At 49.5% G+C, this 25,994-nt stretch overlaps 1 long non-coding RNA gene across 1 annotated transcript in view; it reads left to right on the top strand.

Moving 5' to 3' along the window:
* The window catches only part of LOC141192506 (uncharacterized), a 35,870-nt gene extending 10,110 nt beyond the window's left edge, over positions 1–25,760 (top strand). The window contains exon 3 of the long non-coding RNA XR_012265890.1: positions 25,687–25,760. This is a non-coding gene — a long non-coding RNA (uncharacterized lncRNA). The remainder of the gene's footprint in view (positions 1–25,686) is intronic.
* The last annotated feature ends 234 nt before the right edge of the window (positions 25,761–25,994 follow it).

The following is a 25,994-nucleotide window of genomic DNA, read 5'->3' as shown; positions in this document are numbered from 1 at the left end:
TGGCATTTAGCAAATATTAAAAATTATGGTAATCCTAATTGACCTAAAACGGGAAAGATTTATTCTGATTTCATGTCAGATATTGAGAAAAACATGCAGATGTGTCTATTTATACAGTGTATGGAAACTTCTGATTTCAACTCTGTGTGTGTGTGTATATATATATATATATATATATATATATATATATATATATATATATACATACTAGCTATTGAACCCGTTCTACGCCCGGGTGGTGAGCATTTTTATTGGTATATCGTCTCCCATGCTGGTATGTGCTGCCCCCATCCTGTACCCACCATCCAATCCCGGTATGCGTGGCACCCCTCACCCCCAATCCTGGTATGCATGGCACCCCTCACCCCCAATCCTGGTATGCGTGGCACCCCTCACCCCCAATCCTGGTATGTGTGGCACCCCTCATCCCTATCCTGGTGTGTATGATATCCCTCATCCTGGTATGCCTGGCACCCTATCCCTCACTCCCAATCCCGGTATGCGTGGCACCCCTCACCCCCAATCCCGGTATGCATGGCACCCCTCATCCCGGTATGCGTGGCACCCCTCACCCCCAATCCCGGTATGCGTGGCACCCTCACCCCCAATCCCGGTATGCGTGGCACCCCTCATCCTTATCCTGGTGTGTGTGGTATCCCTCATCCTGGTATGCATGGTACCCCATCCCTCATCCCTATCCCGGTGTGTATGGTATCCCTCATCCTGGTATGCATGGCACCCCATCCCTCATCCCCAATCCCGGTATGCGTGGCACCCCTCATCCCCAATCCCGGTATGCCTGGCACCCCTCACCCCCAGTCCCGGTATGCCTGGCACCCCTCACCCCCAGTCCCGGTATGCGTGGCACCCCTCACCCCCAGTCCCGGTATGCGTGGCACTCCTCACCCCCAGTCCCGGTATGCGTGGCACCCCTCATCCCCAATCCCATTAAGCTTGGCACCCCTCATCCCGGTATGCATGGCACCCCTCATCCCTATCCTGGTATGTTTGGCACCCCTCATCACTATCCTGGTGTGTATGGTATCCCTCATCCTGGTATGCATGGTGCCCCATCCCTCATCCCGGTATGCATGGCACTCCATCCCTCATCCCCAATCCCGGTATGCGTGGCACCCCTCATCCCCAATCCCGGTATGTGTGGTACCCCTCACCCCCAATCCCGGCATGCGTGGCACCCCTCACCCCCAATCCCGGTATGCGTGGCACTCCTCACCCCCAATCCCGGTATGCTTGGCACCCCTCACCATCAATCCTGGTATGCGTGTTACCCCTAACCCCCCAATCCTGGTATGCGTGTTACCCCTAACCCCCCAATCCTGGTATGCGTGTTACCCCTAACCCCCCAATCCTGTTATGCGTGGTACCCCTCACCCCCAATCCCGGTATGCGTGGCACTCCTCACCCCCAATCCCGGTATGCGTGACACTCCTCACCCCCAATCCCGGTATGCGTGGCACCCCTCACCCCCAATCCCGGTATGCGTGGCACCCCTCACCCCCAATCCCGTTATGCTTGGCACCCCTCATCCCGGTATGTGTGGCACCCCTCATCCCTATCCTGGTATGTATGGCACCCATCATCACTATCCTGGTGTGTATGGTATCCCTCATCCTGGTATGCATGGTACCCCATCCCTCATCCCGGTATGCATGGCATTCCATCCCTCATCCCCAATCCCGGTATGCGTGGCACCCCTCATCCCCAATCCCGGTATGCGTGGCACCCCTCATCCCCAATCCCGGCATGCGTGGCACCCCTCACCCCCAATACCGGCATGCGTGGCACCCCTCATCCCCAATCCTTGTATGCGTGGCAACCCTCATCCCCAATCCCGGTATGCGTGGCACCCCTCATCCCCAATCCCGGTATGCATGGCACCCCTCAATCCCGGTATGGGTGGCACCCCTCACCCTCAATCCTGGTATGCATGGTCCCCTCACCCCCCAATCCTGGTATGCGTGTTACCCCTCACCCCCCCCAATCCTGGTATGCGTGGTACCCCTCACCCCCCAATCCTGGTATGCGTGGTACCCCTCACCCCCCAATCCTGGTATGCGTGGTACCCCTCACCCCCCAATCCTGGTATGCGTGGTACCCCTCACCCCCCAATCCTGATATATACATGGTCCCCTCACCCCACAATCCTTTTATGTGTGGCCCCCTCATCCCTTTCACACTGTACACAAAAAAAAACAAAAAAAAAAAAGTTACACTCACCTTTGTAATAAAGGTAACCAAAAAATTAGAGAAATATTACAAAAATACTGGTACATACTGAGACAAGATCCCCTTCTACGGGATGTACTACCAGAGAGACCAGGCATCACCTTTAGAAGGGGTAAAACACTCAGAAACATTATAGCACCTAGTCGCTTGAAAAAATCTGTAGTGAAAAGCTCTGGAAAAAAACAAACGTCTCTCCAATCTAAAACTACTAATCCTATAATAAAAAAGACAACCAATACACTCAATGGCACTTTTAAATGCAACCAGAAAAAGTGCCAATGCTGCCAAACAATAACCCATGGCCATCAATCTATCACCTCCAATAGTACAGGAGAAACCTTTCCCATAAAACATCACCTGACTTGCACTAGCAGCTATGTTATATATGTAATTACATGTAGTTGCGGAATGCAATATGGTGGCCGGACGACACAGATGGTCAGATCACGTTTAAACGCACACCGACATAATGCAAAAATTGGGCTACTATCACATAGCCTATCGAGACATCTCTTACTAAATCATAATAAGAGCTTTGAGATAAGTTTGACTCCTGTCGAAGAAATTCCGCAGAATATATCAAACAGAATCCATCTACTGAACAAGAAAGAGGCTTTCTGGATGTACAGATTGCGCTCTCTACATCCGGACGGCCTCAATGATAGACTGGAGAACATATAGAACATCGAATTAGATCAGGGCAGCGTTGCTGACCAATAGAAATATATAGAAAGAATGGAATATATGGTAACCCAGGCTAGATATTTTTTATGATATATTCTTGGGTTTGCCCATAAACCCCTGACTAGTGAAGCCAGCATCATGAGGACATCCACAGCATAGAAGTAAATACCAATGAGAGAAACACAATAGACCCTGGAGTGTGGACTACACGAGTTCAATCCCAATAGAAAAAACTAACTTATCTAAAAAGTTCCCACAGCAATTAAAGATATAGAACTCACAATATGATTAGATTAATGTAATATGATTATTCTTTTTATTTTTTAATTATTTTTTTTTTGTGTTGTGTTTTCTCTCATAAGAAAAGTTTTTCTAGTAAAAGAAGTATAATATAATAGTCCTAATATGATCATTGAATATATGCTGTATGTGTGGATAATGCCATAGATTTACATTTTTTTATACATCCACTCATGCTGTACACTAGTGTTGAGCCACCCCCGTAGTGTTCGAGTTCGGTTCGGTTCGTCGAACACCCGTGTGTTCGTCGAACACCTTCGAACACCGTTAAAACCAATGGCAGGCAAACAAAAACACATAGAAACACATAGAAAACACCTTCAAAGGTGTCCAAAAGCTGACAAACTGCTCAGAAGACACAACTAACACATGGAAAAGTGACAAGTACATATAGTCATGTGAAAAGAAAAGAGGTGGAGGAGTAAAAGGAGGGGGAGACACAGATATAGGCATGTCATGCCCTTCTAAAATCCAAAAAGTGAGAAGCCGACACGGCCAGTCCGTTCCTGCCTGTGCCACCTCCGTGTCGCCGGGTTTGTGCCAGAGCCGCGGTGGACCCTGACGGCCAGCCCCCCTATCCCAATACTGGTGCCTGTCCGCCGGTGGGTCGAGGCCCCCCACGGTGGGGGGGGAGTAACATCTGCAGAAGAAAGACCATCTTCCAGCCAAACTAAGATGTCGACTTCTTTTCGTGGACAATGTGATACGATCCCATTCTTACGGACACGCCCATCGCTACAAATTCTAGATGAGGCACAAAAACAGCAGGTGCTTCAACGGATATCAAGTGCTCCTTCAAGTGGGCTCTCCATCACCTCAATTTCAACATCACAAATACTCCAGTCCTCAGAGGTGTCACCCCAATCGCACTTGCTTCCTCACAGCTCCCAAGTCTCCAGCTGCCCGTCTGAGTATGGGATAACACAGATGGCTGAGTCTGCCCAGCTGTTTACTCATACTATAGCCTGGGAAACGGAGGTCTGCTCCAGAGCTTCTGTTAATCCAGATGAGGAAATGATCTGATCCGATGCCCAGAATCTTTATAAGTTGGATCCAGGACCAGATGAAGAAGGTTCTGAGCATAATGTAGACCCTTGTTCCCAAACTGTAACTCCTGTTGGTGGAGACAATGATGAAGACGATGATGAGACTCAAATACCTGATTGGAGCGACAACTTGACTTTTCGGTCAGGGCAGGAAGAGGTTGGCTCTGAGGGCGACGGGTGTGATAACACACAGGGTGATGATGACGAGGTTGGAGATCCCACTTACTGTCAACCCACAGTCAGACAGTCGATGAGGTCAGCAGAGGAGGTGGAGGAGGATGTGACTAGCCCTGGGGATGGGGATGACTCGGTACCCGGACATTTGCCTGGCCTTGGGGATGTCGCGGTGGTCGGCTCCCTGGCCCGTACCCTGGGGTCTCTCTTTAAAAGGGTGGATAATTGTTAATTTTATAAGAGTTCATGACGCCACCTGTGGTATCTGGTGACAAGCACCAGCGCTGCAGCAGTCCACTGAGGCCGGTGACAAGGCAGCTCGATGGTATAGCTCCCCACAGGTGGAGCTAGGTCTCAGGGCAGCGTATGCAGGGGGAATGCAGGACAGGCGAGACCCAGCTGGATCAGAGCAAGAACGGGAACGGACACGGTAGTCACTTCAGTACCTTTTACTGGTGGAAATTCAGGCACATCCCGGAGCACTGTAGGGTGAAGGGTGCATATCAGGATCCTCCCCAATGAGCGGGTGTAGGGCCTCCTGTTTCTTGCCTCTGCGCAGTAAGTTTCTGACCTGCCTGGAGCTAGGCCTAACTTTGTCTCTGTCCTGCGCTGGCTGACCTTGTGGTAGGGCCTTCTCTTGGAGTTCACGCTCCCAGTATGCGGGGCCTAAGCGTCTCCTGGCTCTGTTACATATCAGCACCTTAGCGATCCTGGGACTTGTAGTTCTCCAGGGATTCCGGTTATGCCTTACTGGGTCATAGAGATACCGGTAAGCTCGGATCCTGTGTCCGGTAAATGCTTCGGGGTGAGCTGGTTAAGCTCCTCTGCCCCTTATGTACTAACTCGCCACTCGCCTTCGGCCTACTCGGGCCCTCACTAGGCTATACACACTAACGGCAGCTTGCCGCGCTTCATTGATCTTACGGCACCGGCACACCTTAAGCTCTATCTGGGCTCGCTGAATCTAGCAAGCAGGAGCTTCGTGCTCCACTGCTGAACTATTAACTGCGTTCTCTAGACTAGACTGAGCTCCACTGCAGACTGACCTCTCTTAGGCTTCTCTACTGCAGGAACTCTTCAGAGGAACTGAACTGCCTAGCTCCACCTTCCCTATTTATATCCCTAACGGGCTCCCTCTGCTGGACTGAGGTGGAAGGTGGAGATGTGTGAATGTGACTCGCCCCCTGGGCCGTGGGGCACGCGGATCCGGGCGATAGGGAGATGCTGGGAGTAGTAGTGGCGGCCCGGTCCCGCGGCTCAGGGTGGTCAGACCAATGGTAGTCTGCTACTGTACTTTAGATAATGTCCGACTACGCCACCCGTGGATTGCGGTTATTAGGAACCGCCGCTGCAAGGCAGTCCGCTGGGGCTGATGATGGGTGCAGCTGAGGTGATGTGACTCCCCACGGGAAGAGTGCAGCCCCAGGGCAGTGTAGTGGATGGTGGGAGTGATGGTAGTGCGAGTCCCGGTGCTGATAGTGCTGGAGGCGCGAAGGAGCACACAGACAACAAGTTAAAGTCCAGGGTCTTTACTCACAGTTCGTTTGTTCCGGGTCACTTCTGTCAGCAGTGACCGCCCGAGCCGTGCTGCGTCCACCAGGTGAGGGGCTCGGTCAACTCCCAGGCAGCTCAGGAGCATGGCACAGGACCCCCTTTAATCCTTTCTCTGGCCTGCCTTACCAGTGACCCACTTTTGTCCAGCTGCCGCGGACTTGTGCGGTTAAACGTGGGCCCCGTCCTCCGCTGTCCTATATGGTGCCTTCCTAGCAGGTTTGATGAGGTGTCGCACCAATAGATGATCACGACGACCGGTCTTTGGCTGAGGGTTGTTTCTCCTCCACCAACTTGGGATCCGGTACCCTTAATCTGCCTGACCCTGCACCCTGGATTCTCGTGGGTTCTTAGGGTCCCTTCCACCTTCTTGTTCCTGAGCCCTTCTGTTTCTCTGTCTCTCCTTCTTTGCAGTTCCTGTTCTGTTCCTTTCTGTTCCTTTCTCTTGGAGCTGAGATGAGCCAGAATCTCAGCTCCCCTTCACCTCCTCCTCGGCCTCTCACTAGGCCCTCCTGGAGTAGAGCTCCTACAGAGCCTCTACTCCCTGTCTTCTCCTCTGGCTGAACTGACCCAGAACTAAGATGGTGCCCACCTTTTATACCTCCCTCTAGCCATGAGCCCAGGTGACCAGCAACCAATGGGCTCCTTCCTACACTCAGGAACCGCCCCCTATCTGCCCCTACAGTACTGGGTGTTCCACCCCTCCCTCCCCACTCCAGCAGGGACATGGTCGGTCGTGCCTGCACTTATGTCTAGTGGGAGCACCGTTGAGCTGTCCCTCGGAAATGGGGTGTGTGTGCTGCATGCAGCTAACTGAGCCCTGGTCCACACTCCATCCTTACCCGGGAGTGGAATACCACACCTCTGGCAGAGGTGCAATACCCCTGTAGCGGCCGAGCCCTCGGGGCGCTACATTCCCCCCCGGTAAACCACAGCACGTCCTCGGGCTGGAAAAGAGCAAAAACAGATAATTACAGGACATGCAAAAACTTTTTCAATAACTTTTCACATCAGAAAACAGGTAACATGGTTCAATTCCCTTTATGGGAAACACTCCTCTTCTCTTGCCACTACCACAAAACACTTTGCTAATGCCTCTGGAACTCTTTTGTCACTTATCATATAAAACGGTCTCAAAATTATGTAAAACATTTTCTAGCAGCATATAAAACTTTCTCATGTAACACATTTTTAAGTAAAGCACATTCTTGGATTCTTGGCTGCGGTGCAACTTGCAACCAGGTAAAGGTGCAACAGTCCAGTAAATCTTGAGGTAGACATTGCGGTTTTTGTATAAAACCAGTAGGGGGCGCTTTAGGAAGCGCAACTATATACAAAGGGTTGACCGCTCTCAGTCCTCGGCCAGTTTTGGGAAGGGAATGGCTGCTCACAGTCCTCAGCCTGATAGGGGATGAGGGGCACACAGGTAGCAGTTCAATATTTGTCCCAACGGGGACCACACTTTCAAGACGGGAACAGTCCCAAAAACAGTTCTGATACCCTGACGGGTAACTATGTACACGGGTACTTTGCTACTTACTAGTAGCGGTGTCCTCCATATGCTCCTTCTTCCTCCTCATATGGTTCTTCAGACCCGTCCGGGTCCTCTTGGCTCTCCTCATAGCCGCGGTATTGTAGCTCCTCCTCGGTGAGCCGATGAACATGTAGGGCGTATGGTCCTTTTGCACCCACGTGGCGGGTAAAGGCGACCACATCACCAGGGTACAGGTCACGGCCACGATGCCCCTCAGGTAGATGACTCTCCACGTCCCTGCGGGTCACAAAGACCATCGCCTGCGGTTTCTGGGCCCCTGATGAAGCCCCAGCCGTTCTCCATGTGGAACTTGACTACGGTCCCGGTGATTCGGGGACCACGGGCTGCTTGGGGGTCTTGGCGGGCCTTGCGCTTTTGTTCAGCACTCTGGACTTGGAGCCGTTCCTCCCTGACGCGCCTCTCTCGTTGCTCCCGCTCAAAGGTCGCCAGTTGCTGGTGACAGGCCTCCAGACGACGGACCGCGTCTGTCCGGGTCTCTTGAGAGAACCCCATCAAGTTCTCGCCGGTGGAGTCCCACGCAAATTGGACGTCTTCTAGTGGGGGTAGGGTGACCTCGACGGGTTCAGGAGCCGGTATCAGAGGCTCGCGCGGGGGCTGGGCCTTCCATGGATGATTGCCGGTCACTTCAGCCAGCCACTCCAGCGGCAGTCCATCCGGACCGGTGTGATGGGCAAACAGGTCCACGCCCAGCGATGGTATAGTGGGGGGACCTGATCTGGGAGCAGCGCCCGGGGGCACTCGGCCTTGCGACCAGGCCGGGGGTCTTGTGGCTGCGCTAGGTGGCAGTCCCATCCGGGACAGGGGCGCAGACTTGGCGATGGCGCCCGGGTCATAAAATGTGGGCACCACATTTTAAAAAAGACATAGACAAACTGGAGCAAGTTCAGAGAAGAGCGACCAGAATGGTGACTGGTCTGCAAACCATGTCCTATGAGGAACGGTTGCAGGATTTGGGAATGTTTAGCTTGCAAAAAAGAAGACTGAGAGGAGACTTAATAGCTGTCTACAAATATGTCAAGGGCTGTCACATTGTAGAAGGATCATCTTTATTCTCATTTGCACAAGGAAAGACTAGAAGCAATGGGATGAAACTAAATGGGAGGAGACACAGATTAGATATTAGAAAAAACTTTTTGACAGTGAGGGTGATCAATGAGTGGAACAGGCTACCACGAGAGGTGGTGAGTTCCCCTTCAATGGACGTCTTCAAACAGAGGCTGGACAGACATCTGTTTGAGATGATTTAGTGAATCCTGCTTTGAGCAGGGGGTTGGACCAGATGACCCAGGAGGTCCCTTCCAACTCTACATTCTATGATTCTATGATCCAGGCCTTGCGACCGGGCCGATGATGCTTCCTGCTTTACGGCACCCGGGGTCAAGGGGCATGGCGCTGGGCGGGGCGTGGCCGCGGCGCTCGCCGCTTGAGGCCTAGCCGGGAGCAGTGGCGGCGCGGCAACAGGTGCGGTGAGTGGGGCCTCTGGTGCTGCGACGGGAGGCTGGGGCAGGCTTGCGGGTGCTGGGCTTGGGGTGGTGACGTCCCCTTCACTTGCCTCAGTCCTCGTGGCTCCCTCTGCGGCGTCGCCTCCGGTCCTCTCTCCTCCTGCGCCGTCCTCCGAGGCAGGCAAACCGCGGGGTGCGGCTGAAGCCTGTCGCTGGTGGGTCTCGGCCTGCCGGGCCAGTTCCTCTCTCCACTCGGTGAGTGCACTCCGCTGCGCCCGGACCATCCTCCGCTCTAGGTCCTCCAGTGCAGCTTGCGCACGCTCCGGATCTCTGGGGAGCTGCGCCAGGACTTCTGCTAGGCTGCAGAACGGTTCGGCCTGCAGCAGGCTTCGGGCCAGGAGGCTGGTGCTGCTCAGGGCGTCCATTCCCGGGTGCGGTCTGTCTGGACTGATCCAGACCACTCCCTGCCCCGCAGTTTTCTTTCCTATCCGCCCCCATGGGGGGTGGTCCTGGGGCATTCTGCTGACAATCACTCTCAGGGGCAGCCCCCCCACGTTGACGGACATTTCCACAGCAGTGCTCATGGTTGTTGGGGGCGGGCTTCCTCTTTGGCGCCATTCTGGGACCCGGCCCACGATGGGAGGCGGCCTCCTGTGGTCTTTTGGCGCGCACATTATGGCGCTCGTTCTTCTGGGGCGGGCGCCATCTTTAGTACCGTGAAACAATCTCTTTTCAGGCGCGCAGTACCCGTGGTTAGCGGGCACGAAATCCTGCCGACTACGCCAAAGCTGACTCGCCCCCTGGGCCGTGGGGCACGCGGATCCGGGCGATAGGGAGATGCTGGGAGTAGTAGTGGCGGCCCAGTCCCGCGGCTCAGGGTGGTCAGACCAATGGTAGTCTGCTACTGTACTTTAGATAATGTCCGACTACGCCACCCGTGGATTGCGGTTATTAGGAACCGCCACTGCAAGGCAGTCCGCTGGGGCTGATGATGGGTGCAGCTGAGGTGATGTGACTCCCCACGGGAAGAGTGCAGCCCCAGGGCAGTGTAGTGGATGGTGGGAGTGATGGTAGTGCGAGTCCCGGTGCTGATAGTGCTGGAGGCGCGAAGGAGCACACAGACAACAAGTTACAGTCCAGGGTCTTTACTCACAGTTCGTTTGTTCCGGGTCACTTCTGTCAGCAGTGACCGCCCGAGCCGTGCTGCGTCCACCAGGTGAGGGGCTTGGTCAACTCCCAGGCAGCTCAGGAGCATGGCACAGGACCCCCTTTAATCCTTTCTCTGGCCTGCCTCACCAGTGACCCACTTTTGTCCAGCTGCCGCGGACTTGTGCGGTTAAACGTGGGCCCCGTCCTCCGCTGTCCTATATGGTGCCTTCCTAGCAGGTTTGATGAGGTGTCGCACCAATAGATGATCACGACGACCGGTCTTTGGCTGAGGGTTGTTTCTCCTCCACCAACTTGGGATCCGGTACCCTTAATCTGCCTGACCCTGCACCCTGGATTCTCGTGGGTTCTTAGGGTCCCTTCCACCTTCTTGTTCCTGAGCCCTTCTGTTTCTCTGTCTCTCCTTCTTTGCAGTTCCTGTTCTGTTCCTTTCTGTTCCTTTCTCTTGGAGCTGAGATGAGCCAGAATCTCAGCTCCCCTTCACCTCCTCCTCGGCCTCTCACTAGGCCCTCCTGGAGTAGAGCTCCTACAGAGCCTCTACTCCCTGTCTTCTCCTCTGGCTGAACTGACCCAGAACTAAGATGGTGCCCACCTTTTATACCTCCCTCTAGCCATGAGCCCAGGTGACCAGCAACCAATGGGCTCCTTCCTACACTCAGGAACCGCCTACTATCTGCCCCTACAGCACTGGGTGTTCCACCCCTCCCTCCCCACTCCAGCAGGGACATGGTCGGTCGTGCCTGCACTTATGTCTAGTGGGAGCACCGTTGAGCTGTCCCTCGGAAATGGGGTGTGTGTGCTGCATGCAGCTAACTGAGCCCTGGTCCACACTCCATCCTTACCCGGGAGTGGAATACCACACCTCTGGCAGAGGTGCAATACCCCTGTAGCGGCCGAGCCCTCGGGGCTCTACAAATGTTTATGGGGGCCTCATGTGGAGGATTCCATCAATGCACTCTTGTAGGATCTGTGATACCAAGCGCAGCGGGGCATCACAGATGCTATTGACGACGAGGTTAGGTTGCGCCTTCCTGAACAGAGACGGAGTACTGGAAGCACGTCAACAACTGCATCCTCAACCACAACTCTGCCTCTGACCACAAGTCGTAGTGGCTCTTCAGGTCACATGGGCTCTAAGCCTTGCATAGCCTGGGCATTTATTCAGATCGATAAGGATGACCCAACTCGTGTTATCTGTAATATTTGTCAGCAAAAGCTAAGTAGAGGCCAAAAAATCCATAGTTTGAGTACTTCATGCATGTACCGTCACATGGATATGAAGCATAAGTTGCAGTGGGAAGCTCACTGTGCTACAATGCGGCCTAGCCGGCTGGGCCAACCACCGTCTGCCCCATCTTGTGCATCCGCAGCCTCTTCATCCTCTGTGACTGGGGGGACAGCAGTCACACATGTTTTTGGACGCAGACCTGCCACCTCTTTACCCGCAACAGCCAGTGTGATTGGCAGGTCGTCAGTTCATTGGGAAGTGGAAACACCTGCTAGTGTTGAGCGCTCTCCGACATCGAGAGCACCACCTTTGGATCAAGGCAACCTAACATGTCCGCCTGCATCTTCCTCACAGATCGGCAGTTGCCGGGGACACCCTACTCAACACCGTCTAAGCACAACAGCCAGCCCTCGGTCCCTCAGATGTGGAAAAGTAAAAGACCATTTCCTCCTAGCCATGAGAAAGCTAAGAGGTTGAATTTCACCATCTGCAAGCTGTTGGCTACAGAAATGCTGCCTTTCCACCTGGAGGACACAGAGGATTTTCAAGACCTTATGTCCGTCACAGTGCCCCAGTACCAGATGCCCAGTCGGCACTACTTCTCAAAGAAAGGTGTGCCTGCACTCCACTAGCATGTCGCACACAACATCACCGCTTCTTTGAGAAACTCTGTGTGTGACAGGGTGCACTTCACCACAGACACTTGGACGAGAAGGCATGGACAGGGGCGTTACATGTCGCTGACTGGGCACTGGGTAACTATGGTGACAGCAGGACAAGGGGCTGCTGTCCAAGTCTTACCGTCCCCACGAGTTGTGTGTTAATCCTCTTTATCTCGAACTTCCTCCACTGCTTCTGCCTCCTCAACCTCCTCTCGGTCCTCCACCTGCACCCAAAGCCTGTCTGGTAATGCCACCTGCTTTCTAACTGCGCAGAAGGAATCCTGCACACCTCCTTACTATGCTGGCAGCTGGGCTCAACGCATCAGTGTTTACTTTGAAATGTCTGGGAAATGTGAGTCACACAGCTGAGGAGTTTTGGTCAGCTCTGGAGACCCAGTTTCATGAAAGGTTGTCTCCACTGGACCTGCAACCAGGGAAGGCCATGTGCGACAATGCTGCAAACCTGGGTGCGGCCCTTCGCAGGGGCAATGTCACACACGTGCCTTGTATGGCTCACGTGTTGAACCTGGTTGTCCAGCAATTTTTAGCCCATTATCCCGGACTAGATGGCCTTCTGCAGAGTGCACGGTCGCTGTGTGCTCACTTCCGCCGTTCGCATCCCGCAGTTCAACGACTTACATCTCTACAGAAGTCGTTGGGCCTGCCAGTTCACCGGCTGAAATGCGATGTGCCGACACGGTGGAATTCAACTCTGCACATGTTGCAGCGACTGTGGCAGCACCGACAAGCCCTGGTGCAATACGTTCTGACGTATAGCCTGGGCCAACGAGATCCAGAGGTGGGGCAAATCACGCTGGAGGAGTGGTCTCAGATCAGGGACCTATGCACCCTTCTGCACAGTCTTGAAATGGCGACGAAGATGTTTAGTGCTGACGATGCCATTATCAGCATGACTATTACGGTGATTTACATGCTGGAGCACATGTTAAACAGAATTCGGAGTCAGGTGGTGGGACAAGAGGAGGTGGAGGAAGTAGAGGAGGAGTCGTATGCGGAAGGGATAACATCTCCAAGGTCCAGACGGTTGGCAGCACCAAGGCGGCAGGCATGGGAGGGTGGGGGAGAGGGATTAACCAGGGCGCATGGTAGCAGCCAAACTGTTGAGGAAGGTGCAGGAGCCGAGGAAGAAGTGGAGGACGAACTGGCAATGGGCATGGAAGACTCATCAGATGAGGGAGACCTTGATCACATTTCTGTTGTGCGAGGTTGGAGGGAGAGGGCAGAGGAAGGAAGCATGATTCTTACCTCGCTACCAACACAACAAGGACTTGGTCCTTCTGGGTGCGCAAGACACATGAGTGCCTTCTTGCTGCACTACCTGCAACATGACCCCCGGATTGTCAGAATTCGAAGTAATCCCGACTACTGGGTTGCCACACTCTTAGATCCCCGGTACAAAAGTATATTTGCCGAAATAATTCCTGCCATAAAAAGGTATTGACGAATGCAGGAGTATCTGTTGCAGAATCTTACATGTGCTTTTCCACAAAACACCAGTGGTGCACGTAGTGAATCTCACAGTTCTAACTTGCCAACGGTGGGACTGTCGAGTCTTCATCACTCAAACAGTAACAGTAACACAGTATCTGCTGGTAACAGCAATTTTGTGGAATCGTTTCACCACTTTTTTAGACCATCCTTTGCAAGGCCACAGGAGACAAGAAGTCTGACACATAGTCAATGCCTAGAGAGGATGGTACAGGAGAATCTCCAAGTGAACATCGAAGCCATGACTGTGTCACTGGACCCTTGCTCATTTTGGTATTCCAATCTTGAAAAATCGCCGGAGCTCGCCACTCACGCCTTGGAGATCTTGTCATGCCATGCAGCCAGCGTTCTCTCTGAACGTGTGTTCAGCGCTGCTGGTGGTGTGCTGACAGATAAGCGCACGCGGCTGTCCACTGAGAATGTAGACAGACTCACGTTCATAAAGATGATCAAATCATGGATTCGCAAGGACATTTCTACCCCTGTGTCATCCTTGGGAGACTAAAAGCTTGGGGATTTGGTAAAATCACCTCACCAACCGTTTTAAGCAACAGTGGGGCAATTGATGCCACTTAACCCTAGAACGCATGACCATAAAAATCTACACTTTCACATACCTGGGGCCCTTTAGGCCCGTGTGCAAATAACATGGAATAACTCAAACTCAAATGACAAACAACTATATACATGAAGAATACCTAGAGTTTCAAAATTCTAACTAAAGCAATCTTGCAGAAAATAGAAAACAATTAACTGGGCGGGCCTGCAAGGCCACAGGTATGCGTTCTAGGGTTAAGTGGTGTCTGTGCCACAATTTTGGGAGTCCCCTTGCTGTGTCTTACGTGACGTTGGCATCGTCAATTCCAGGTGGGTTGGGTCGCACCCCCCCTTTTAACTGTAAGAAACTACATACACTATGGCTTGGGGTAACACAGATGGTTGAGTCTGAAGAGCTGTTTACTCAGAGGTCTGCTCCAAATCTTCAGTGTCTGCTAGTCAGCGTAGAATTTTTAACTGTATCTAGCCTAGGCAATACTTTGGGCATAGTAGCCCAGCTGCGAAGCAAGCTGCACCGCCTGTGTATCTAATAAGAATTTTTAAATTAATCTAGCCTAGGCAGACTGTGGGGACCCCCAACCAAACCCAGATGCTCAGCCCCCCTACCGCCCCCCTTTTATGGACAACCCAATAATGTAACTCTTACAACTGGATAGGTGAGGATCGGTCACAGCTTTATTAACTCTTTATACTCATTCCATTAGAAAGGCATTTTATTTCTAAAATAATTCAGCTTGTTGCAGCATGCCCTGGGTCCCCACTCCGGCAAGTTGGCCAACAAGTGTAACTCTCCAACATGTCCTTTCTATTTCCAGGCCACGGAGGATCCAGCGTACTCGTATGCAGGACTCTGACCCCCACCCATCACTCTTAACGCTTGTTCCACTCTGTCCTGGAGTCCTGACAGGAATATGTCCAGTCCAATATCTATTAAGTGAACACCGTCGGGCCGTATGAGGCCTGCTTTATCTCCTTCCAGTTGTCGGTGTCGTATCACTACACCGCCTCTGTCTCTTCTAAATTTTGCCATCCGAATATTTATTACCCGCCTTGTCCATTCGATGGCCGTGATGTCTCGCGCACCTTGCCATACCGCTATCGGCACAATCTCTGACCATACTATAGCTAATTTTGTGAAAAATTCTCTGAAGCGCTCAGTGTCTAGTTTCATTATTGCCATTAGTTATGCGCTCTTGTGATGACCTAGGTTGTTTCCCCCGGCCTGTATAACTAAGATGACCGGACCTCTTGCCTCTCTCCCTACCTTGATTACCTCCATTAGTACCTGTGGCCATAGCAGGCCTCTAATACCTCTCCAGTTGAAATATGTGTTATGAAACTCTAATTTCCTCCCGCCTGGGCGGACTTTCGCCCTTTTTTGTGCCCAATATATATACGAGTGGCCTATCACTCACACTGTTGGCTTATCGTCACCTGTAAAAGAAACAAACCACGTTAGGATAACAAGTCCGGTCTTATGTATCTCGCCAAACACGTGGATCGCCATCTCCCTATCCTCTGAACTTCCGTTTCTGACAGTCCTGCTCTTGCTGCTTCCGTGGCCGCACCTATGCGGAATGAGTGTGTCCCGTAATCTTTGGGGTGGTTCCCTGCCGATGTTATGCATTTATTAAATATAGCTTGGAACAGGTATCTTGATAATGGCGTTCCATCAATGTGTGATACGAAGAAATTACTTTGTGATCTGATGGTTAGATATGTTTTTACTATTGTTACCCGACTCAGTGTACCGTTTGTGGGTTGTAGAAGTACCCAAGTACCCCTGCCCGCTGGAACCGTTTTCGATTGGTGTATGCGTACACGTATTGCATTATTGGCTATGACTACTTCCTGGTGTAATAAGCGTCCACTGGTGGTAATTTTGGATTGAGGGACTAATTCGCTTATACATAGCGCCCCGAAGAAGGCGATCACAAATGCAGTAGACATTAGTGTTGCTTCAAATTGTGAGTGTCATGTTAATGGTGTTAGGGATAAGATGTGAGAAATCAGTTTTAGTGACACGGGACGGGACGTCTACATTCCTGACTTGGCTGACCCGTTTTCCACCCTTTTATGGATTGTCTGATGATGAATCTTTGTCACATCTCCCCAATTCAGTAGTTGGAAGTGAAATGCTACTCCGGTCCGCCACCGCTGCGCTGACGCCCCTGATATGCCCCTCATCATTAGCTGGTGGAGAAATTCTATGGTGACTTGTGATCTGGCTTGTTCACATTGGTCAACCCGTCTGCCTGCTACTAGTCGTGTCCACTCTTCCCATGCCTTACCGTATGCTTGCCACGTTGACGGGGCAACTGACGCTCTGATTAATGGCATCAACTATTCGCCACTAGATCCCATAGGGAGGGTGGGCAACTGTTGCCCGATGGGTGGGCGTTGTGGAAGAGCTCTGTGAAAATCTGCCAATTGAATTGTTATAAAGCGTTAGCAGCAGCTTTATACCCCTCAACATAGTGGCTAGCGCGGACCCATACATTGTGTTTTAGGCACAGGAATACTAGCCTGCGTAGTAGGCCTAGCACTGGGAGAGACGATGATGCCATCTTATTAATGCAGTGCGCTAGGCTGGTGTTTTGTGTTATTAAGCGTATATTTTTGTTAGCCAGGCGCGCGCCCCATATTTCTATTGCTACCACTATTGGGAAAAATTATTTTCAGGGCTAGATGCAGCTAAAAATTATTATTAATTTCAAAGCTGGTGGAGCTTGGTATAGATGGCCTAATACAATGAGACCCACACACTGCTAGAAGGCCAAATATTTTTTCAGAGGTAGATGCAGATAAAAATTATTTTTAATTTGCAACCTGATGGAGGTCAGTATAGATGGACTAATAGAACAAGTCCCACACACTGCTAGAAGGCCAAATATTTTTTCAGAGCTAGATGCAGATAAAAATTATATTCAATTTGCAACCTGATGGAGGTCAGTATAGATGGACTAATAGAACAAGTCCCACACACAGCTAGAAGCCCAAATATTTTTTCAGAGCTAGATGCAGATAAAAATTATATTCAATTTGCAACCTGATGGAGGTCAGTATAGATGGACTAATAGAACAAGTCCCACACACAGCTAGAAGCCCAAATATTTTTTCAGAGGTAGATGCAGATAAAAATTATTTTTAATTTGCAACCTGATGGAGGTCAGTATAGATGGACTAATAGAATGATGCTATGCCCAAAAGATTTTACTTCACTAGGTGCAGTAAAAAAATTGGTATTCTATTCACAGGTGGTATATCTTGCAACACAGATAGGCTACTCCACTGACTAACACACTCTGCAATAGGCCAAAAAGGATTAGCTTTGCTAGATTCAGCCAAATGCTGTGAAAAAAACTTGCACAGCACTGGCACAGACCTGCCTGGCAAAAACTGATAGGAACTGATGTAACCTAGTCCTGAAAAGGACTGCAATTACAATTAGTCTTTACTCCCACAATCTATCTATTTAAGAGCACAGACCTGCCTGATAAAAGTCGTAGGAAATGCTGTAACCTAGTCCTTAAAAGGACTGCAATCACAACTATTCCCTACTCCCAAGCTATCTGTAGATTTGTGCGAAAATTGGCTTGAAATTAACAAGGTATAGCGCACACAGCAACAGCGGTGCCGTCTAACACGCAGCTGCAGCAGTGAGAAAATGGTGGCGACGGGGAAAATGGCTTGGTCTTATAGGGCAAGGACATGTGACATACACTGCCAATCACACATGCCCTTGCTTGTGTGAAAAAAAGCACTTCGCTCCGTGTGTGCGCTGCTGATAGGCTGACAGATTGCACCTCCCCACTGTAAATGCGGGAAAGAGAAAAAAAAATGGAGATCTTCATTGTTCCTGCAGAGATCCATCCCCTGCCCCTCCCCCCACCCCGCTGTACACTCAAACTGCGTATTAACATTAATTTTCATCATTACTGAGAAAAAATCCAGTTATGATTTTGGTGCACGAACAGTTATCGAACATAACCTCGAACAGCCGAATTTTTCTCAAATTGTTCGTGTTCGCCGAACGGCTCGAACACCGCCCAAAACAGCTCGAATTTGAGATTGGCGAACAGTTCGAGTAGAACACCGCTCATCTCTACTGTACACACGCAAATCAATGTTTGTAATGTTTTTCATGTGTGTGTGTTTTTCACCATATATTTTATCATGTACTGCAAATATACCTGTAACAACAAAAGAAACAAGCATACTGAAAACCACCAAGCAGCAATTAAGCTAATGAAGAACCACCAGGTCTTGACCATTTAACCTAATTAATTTATTCAAGTGAACCTATATAGACTATATAACTCTAACAGACTGTAAAGCAATATCTTACCTGAGGAAGGCTATTCTGTACCAATATATAGCCGAAACGCGTTGTTCTATGTATCGTTTTTTTATGATGATTTTTATCTAAGTAAATTTCTGAAGACTTTTAATACCTCCGCCTGGTGCCTGTCTCCTGGGAGCGCTGAACAGACTAGATGAATCCTTTCATTTTCTCCTGACCTTCTCAAGAACAGAGGAATTTTAATTTCATATTTTTTTTAATCAAATCATTCTGAACTTCAATTCCCATAACCCACCCTAAACCCAAATCCCAACACTCCAGAGAACCATTTTCAGAGCAGTTCTAGAATAACGGACTACAGCATTCGTAGAAGGGGAAGAAGATAAAAAAGTGACTAACAAAGGGGTAGCAGCGTTTTAATGTTATCATTTACAGCTTGATGCCTGAGCCGGGGAGTGCACACTTGAAAACTGTTGCAGGCTGCTGTAATCACAGGACACAAGCAAACCGCATGGCATTTCCTATCAGCAGGGAGGAAGTAAAGGGCGACAGCAATGAAAGTCTCCTCCTACTCCGCTCCATATTGAAATGAATAGTGTGCATCCTACAAATGAGATGCATACAGCAAACAATTGATTTTCCATACATAGGTTTTGAGTTGACCACTGGATATACACATGTGTATCACTAATTACCAGAACTGGAAATCGAAAAAAAAGACGAGCAAGTTTGGGGTGAATCCTGCCTTCATTACTGCACAGCCGCTCATAGAGGGATCGGTGCTAGGAACAGCAGGAGTGCCGGCGATGTTCACAGATTTACCTGCTGCGGGACTGAAGGAGTCTGATCACGCTCGGCTCGAAGCTTTTTACCTGGTTTACGATAGGAATAATTGAAAGCTGTGCTTCAAAGGCCAGGAAGAAGTTTGCCACAGTCTGCGCTTGAATACCCTTAAGGGGGGAAAAAAAAGATATATACAAATACTGAAACATCTAAATGCATTAGAACATCAAACCTGGTGAAGCGGTAAATGACTTGTCCTCCAGGGATACAGGCTACTGTCATTCAGTAATTATTTAATAGGAATTTTACATTTTATGTGATCACCACGCTAGAATGTAAATGGAGAAAAACACAACACAACTCCTCATCATATGAAGATATTTTGTGTTATAGAACAGGATTTCTGTGGCACAACAAGACTGATTTACTATGTATGTGTGTCACCCTGGCCTGGATGCCACAAGTGTAATTAAAGCTGTGTCTGAGAGCAAGGGGGAGGTTCTCTAGTCAGGGGAACATTAGCATGCAATGCCTCCTGTCTCAGGCCAGTAGGGGGAGCTGGCTGCCCCTATAAAAGCTGGTACTGGGGGCAGGGTTAGAGAGAATGGATGGCCTGTCTCAGCACTGAGACGTGTCCCAGAGTGGAGCAGGGACAGAAAGTTGATTGCACCTAAGAGGAAGTGTGGCAGTAGGAGAGCCACCAGCCAGAGACGAGAGGCGAAGAGAGCCTGTCTTGGCAAATCAGAGACTGACCTTACCAGACTTTGGTGTCTGAGGCTGGAAGGATTCCACATCCCCCAGCAGAGAACCAGTCCGCAAGGGACTGTATATTCCTTGGCCTAAGAAGCCTGGAGGCCCTGCCACAACCGAAGGGACCAGTAAAGCCGTACAAGGCTGGGAGCAGAAAGGAACCCACGTCGCAGGCCATACAGGCGAGAATACACGGAAAGCTCGGAAACGTGGGCTGTTACCCTATCAGGAGGAGATAGCCAGAAGGAGCGCAGAAAGCACGGTAGGCCTACACCCTCACCCTGACCAGGGCCAATTTCCCCGTTACTCTCAGACATCCAGGTCCCCCTCCTAGCCGGGACTGTTTATGGGTCAATTTACCTGTTCTAGTAAAGACCCTGGACTGCAACCTGTTGTCTGTGTGCTCCTTGCTTCTCCAGCACTATCAGCACTGGGACCCTCACTACCATCACTCCCACCATCCACTATACTGCCCTGGGGCCGCACTCTTCCCGTGGGGAGTCACACTACCCTAGCTGCACACCTCATCAGCCCCAGCGGTCTGCATGCAGCGGCGGTTCCTAATAACCGCAAATCCACGGGTGGCGTAGTCGGACATAAACATCAGCACATAACGGACTACCACTGGCCTGACCACCCTGAGCCACGGAACCGAGTTGCCACTACTACTCCCATCGTTCCCCTACTGCCCGGATCCGAGTGCCCCACGGCCCAGGGGGCGAGTCATATGCACCATAGCCTTCATTTGATGTCACTTACTTAGCACCAACACCTTGCCCCAACTCTGCAATCCCCAATATCAGTCCATGACCTCAATGGGGTCACTATAAAATTATAAAGAGGACTGGTCATGTCTTTATTAGAAAATAGACAAACTTAGGATAGAAACAATATGAACATATACCCTGCTATAAGTAAGTAAAAAGCAATAGGAAATATATATAATATAGGGTACTTAGTAAACATGTTGTTTGATTAAAAAAAAAGCCATCCCACCAGCACCAAGGTGTACCCAGTCAGTTATGTGAAGTATATAATAAAATACACTTTAGTACAATATTAGTATCTTGTCCCTTTAAATGTGCAGCTACTTCTGTCACCATGGTAACTGCATTCATACTCAGCCAATAGGATTGCTCGGTTTGAATTTGAAGAAAAAAAAAAAGTCCTATATCGTCAGTTTGTTCCATCTCATCTGAGTGTGAAGACAGACACCTGCGATCAGCGAGATTATAGGTATAAGACGTGATATAATATAACGGACGGAGCCACATCCCATCACACGCACTCAGCGACCACAACTGACAGGAATCAGCACATTTATCAGAGGAGAAGTCATTATTCCCCAACACATGATAAGTGACAACTTCTAGATCTGCTGGGAACCCAACTAATCCCTGCTAGTACCTCCCCGGACCACCGCTCCATTCATTCTCTATGCAGGAGAAAGCTGAGTACAGCGCCCCCCATAGAGAATGAACGGACCGGCGGCTGAACATTTGCACTTCGCTCACTTCTATCTATAAGTGCTGTTCTGCTGATTGGGTCATAGCGGCCAAACCCACCGATCTAAGAGTCATCACCTATCCAGAGATCAGTGAGAACTTGTTCCAACTAGACATCCCCTTTAATTGAAGAGATCACATATCTAACAGCCAATCCTATTCATTCCCAATCTTCCCTGTGCCCAGTAATGCCCCTGGGTATATCGCCAATATGAGCCAATCACCAAACCCTCTGCTGACTGTTCCCCATGTTTTATAGATTTTGGATCCGTTTCTACAAGAGAAGATATCAGCGGCCTCCATGGGGATGGGTTACTCTGCCAGCGATGGAGCAGGTAGTATCCACCAGCCTGTGATATCTCACCTTCCTCCATATTCTGCTGTTACATGCGTTTCTTCAGCTTTACCCCTTCCCAACAGAACCAATTGATGGTTTTTTCTGTTTTTTCCTTGGCTTTTTCCAAGGGCTATAACTTTTAATGTCTGTCCACATAGTGTGAGGTCTTGTTATTTTGTAGGATGAGCGGTACTTATAAATCCCACCATTCATTTACCACATAGTACTAGAAAACGGGAAAAAAAGTCCAAGTGCAGTAAAAGTGCGAAAAAAAAAGCCTGACCTTGTTTTTCTGGGAAGGATTTTAACGGCGCACATAGTGTGGTGAAAATGACCTGGTAATAGGATCCTACTCCTCAGTGTGATTACAGCAAGACCAAACTTCTCCAAGAGTTTTTCTGAGACCCGTAACATTTTCGTTTTTCGGGTTGATGGAGCTGTGTGGGGGCTTATTTTTTGAAGGGCAAGAGGACTTTATTGATAACATTTTGGGACACATATGACATGGTCATCGCTTCTTACAGGGTTTTCTGTAGTATTGTGGCGAACGAAAAAAATGCAATTTTGTCTTTTTGAATTTTTTTCTGTGTTCACTGATCGTTTGTTTTTTATATTTGGATAGATTGTATTTCTCTGAAAGAGACCATACCACAAATGTGTATATTTTTATTATCTTTATTTTTAGTGGGAGGTGAGTTGAACGTGTGGGGTTTTAATATTTTAGACTTTTTTTTTTTTTTTTAAATTTTCACTGCATTTGTATACATTATCTGATTGCTTGTGCTATATACAGCGATACCACAGTAATGCTCCATATAGCAAAATCACTTTCTTCTTTACAGCCCAAATGAAGCTTTATGATGACAGGCATGGAGGCTTCAGCAGACCCCCGGATGTCATAGCAGTCCGTGTGTGCCCTGTGATCGCGTCACAGGAGCGCCGGTGGGCGCATGGAACGATGCGTCCCAATGTCGGCGCGCTGTTAATGCTGCTGTTAGAGATTGACAGCAGCACTGAACAGGTTAACAGTGGTGGGCAGATCTTCGCTCCACTCGCAGCTCTTAGAGGCAGGTCCTGGTTGTTTGTCACAGCCATTATCTGCCATGTACGGGGCGAGCTGACTCTGCTCCATGCACCCGCTACTGACTTATACCATACACGTACGGCAGATGTTGGTAAGGAGTTAAATCGGTTGTCCTGCTTTGCGGCCATTTGTTTTTTTTACTTTAATGCAAGTATTTGGGGCTAAAATTGATTTCCGTTATTGAGTTTCATTAAAAATGTTGCGTTCTGTAGCATCTGTGCTGCACTGTCTATTCCTGGCTGCAAAATTAGCTAACTGAGAATCTATCAGTGAGCTCCTTCTGACAGTCTTAAGGGAGAGTTTGTAGATCTTTCATCTGTTTTTTTTTCCTGAGTGCCTTTTAGCTGATCTATGCCCAAAGAAAACATGAAACTTGAATGTGCAGGGAAGCAATAAGTCTGTAATAACCAGTGAAAAATGAAATCTAAATGTAAAAAATTACTTTTAGTAGTAAATACATGGACATAAGAAAATACACACTGCAATGTCCTGCATTAGGAGGAACTCAGGGCCCACTGCACCAGCATATTGTCTCACAAGGGGCCTGAGGATCTCATCTCGGTACCTAATGGCAGTCAGGCTACCTCTGGCGAGCACATGGAGGACTGTGCGGCCCTTCAAAGAAATGCCACCCCACACCATTACTGACCCACTGCCAAACCGGTCGTGCTGAAGGATGTTGCAGGCAGCAGATCGCTCTCCACGGCGTCTCCAGACTCTGTCACGTCTGTCACATGTGCTCAGTGTGACCCTGCTTTCATCTGTGAAGAGCACAGGGAGCCAGTGGCGAGTTTGCCAATCCTGGTGTTCTGTGGCAAATGCCAAGCGTCCTGCACAGTGTTGGGCTGTGAGCACAACCCCCATGTGTGGACGTCGGGCCCTCATACCACCCTCATGGAGTCAGTTCTAACAGTTTGTGCAGACACATGCACATTTGTGGCCTGCTGGAGGTCATTTTGCAGGGCTCTGGAAGTGCTCCTCCTGTTGCTTCTTGCACAAAGGCGGAGGTAGCGGTCCTGCTGCTGGGTTGTTTCCCTCCTACGGCCCCCTCCACGTCTCCTGGTGTACTGGCCTGTCTCCTGGTAGTGTCTCCAGCCTCTGGACACTACGCTGACAGATGCAGCAAACCTTCTTGCCACAGCTCTCACTGATGTGCCATCCTGGATGAGCTGCACTACCTGAGCAACTTCTGTGGGTTGTAGAGTCCGTCTCATGCTACCACGTGTGTGAAAGCACAACCAACATTGAAAAGTGACCAAAACATCAGCCAGAAAGCACTGGTACTGAGATGTGGTCTGTGGTCCCCACCTGCAGAACCACTCCTTTATTGAGGGTGTCTTGATAATTGCCAATAATTTCCATCTATTGTCTATTCCATTTGCACAACAGCATGTGAATCATAGAATCATAGAATAGTAGAGTTGGAAGGGACCTCCTGGGTCATCTGGTCCAACCCCCTGCTCAAAGCAGGATTCACTAGATCATCTCAGACAGATGTCTGTCCAGCCTCTGTTTGAAGACGTCCATTGAAGGGGAACTCACCACCTCTCGTGGCAGCCTGTTCCACTCATTGATCATCCTCACTGTCAAAAAGTTTTTTCTAATATCTAATCTGTGTCTCCTCCCATTTAGTTTCATCCCATTGCTTCTAGTCTTTCCTTGTGCAAATGAGAATAAAGATGATCCTTCTACAATGTGACAGCCCTTGACATATTTGTAGACAGCTATTAAGTCTCCTCTCAGTCTTCTTTTTTGCAAGCTAAACATTCCCAAATCCTGCAACCGTTCCTCATAGGACATGGTTTGCAGACCAGTCACCATTCTGGTCGCTCTTCTCTGAACTTGCTCCAGTTTGTCGATGTCTTTTTTAAAATGTGGTGCCCAAAACTGTACACAGTATTCCAGATGAGGTCTGACCAAAGAGGAGTAAAGACCGATAATGACTTCACGTGATCTAGACTGTATGCTTCTGTTAAGAACACCAGAATTGGCACCGAAGAGGAGACCCCACCGAAGAGGAGACCCACCGAAGAGGAGACCCAAGAGGAGACCCACCAAAGAGGAGACCCCACCGAAGAGGAGACCCCACCGAAGAGGAGACCCAAGAGGAGACCCCACCGAAGAGGAGACCCACCGAAGAGGAGACCCAAGAGGAGACCCACCGAAGAGGAGACCCACCAAAGAGGAGACCCCACCGAAGAGGAGACCCAAGAGGAGGCCCACCAAAGAGGAGACCCAAGAGGAGACCCCACCGAAGAGGAGACCCCACCGAAGAGGAGACCCCACCGAAGAGGAGACCCCACCGAAGAGGGGTCTTATTAAACATTGACCTGTCTTTAGATGAAAAGGGAGCTTTTTTTTTTCTTTCTTTCTTTTATTGTATTCCTACTTCTTCCCTGAACATGATTTTTTATTTTTTTTTAAATCTGCCATACTGTTCCAGAGATATGGGCCTTTTTACTTACTGCTAAATTTTATGATCTATATCAAAGGGGGCGTGGCTCACAGGATCCTCAGGGGCGTGTCTTTAGGCTGCTCTGCATAATTATCCTGTGGGCCACGCCCCCTTATAAAGATTACACACAATCAACACTAAATAAAAAGGCCCATATCTCTGCAACCGTATGGTGGATTTAAAAAAATGAAAAAGTGTAATACTCGGGGGAGCAGCGGGAATAAAGTAAGGGCAAACACTGGTCACTTCTGACTTGGTGACATGTCCTCTTTAAAGTAGAATTTTTGTTCTTCTTCAATTCTGGTTATTGTATGTGATAAATTGGGAACATGTCATTTACTTACAGGATTGTGCTGGCGTTATCCTTTACTCTGCTGAATCTGCTACCCAAGTGGCCCTCGATGGTATTCAGTGTCTAGGTAAGGAGAGTCTAACCTGTGCCTTTTGGCCAACACCTAAATCCACCAGCACTACTGATACATATTTATTCTTCAGTTTTGCCCTCGATGTTTCCAGCAGTCCACAACACAAAGCGATCACCATTACGGCTGTGGGGGTTTTTTTTGGGTTTTTTTTGCCTAATGTTTTCAGCCGATTCATCAATTGAGCAAACTCTGTGCCCGAAAAATATAACCTCCATAATTGATTTTATAT

The sequence above is a fragment of the Phyllobates terribilis genome, unplaced genomic scaffold (assembly GCF_046119375.1).
Source record: "Phyllobates terribilis strain yellow unplaced genomic scaffold, ASM4611937v1 Scaffold_63__1_contigs__length_7903474, whole genome shotgun sequence".
NCBI classification, from domain to species: Eukaryota; Metazoa; Chordata; class Amphibia; order Anura; family Dendrobatidae; genus Phyllobates; species Phyllobates terribilis.
Note: the sequence above shows the minus strand (reverse complement) of the source record. Positions and strands in the feature narration are given on the sequence as shown.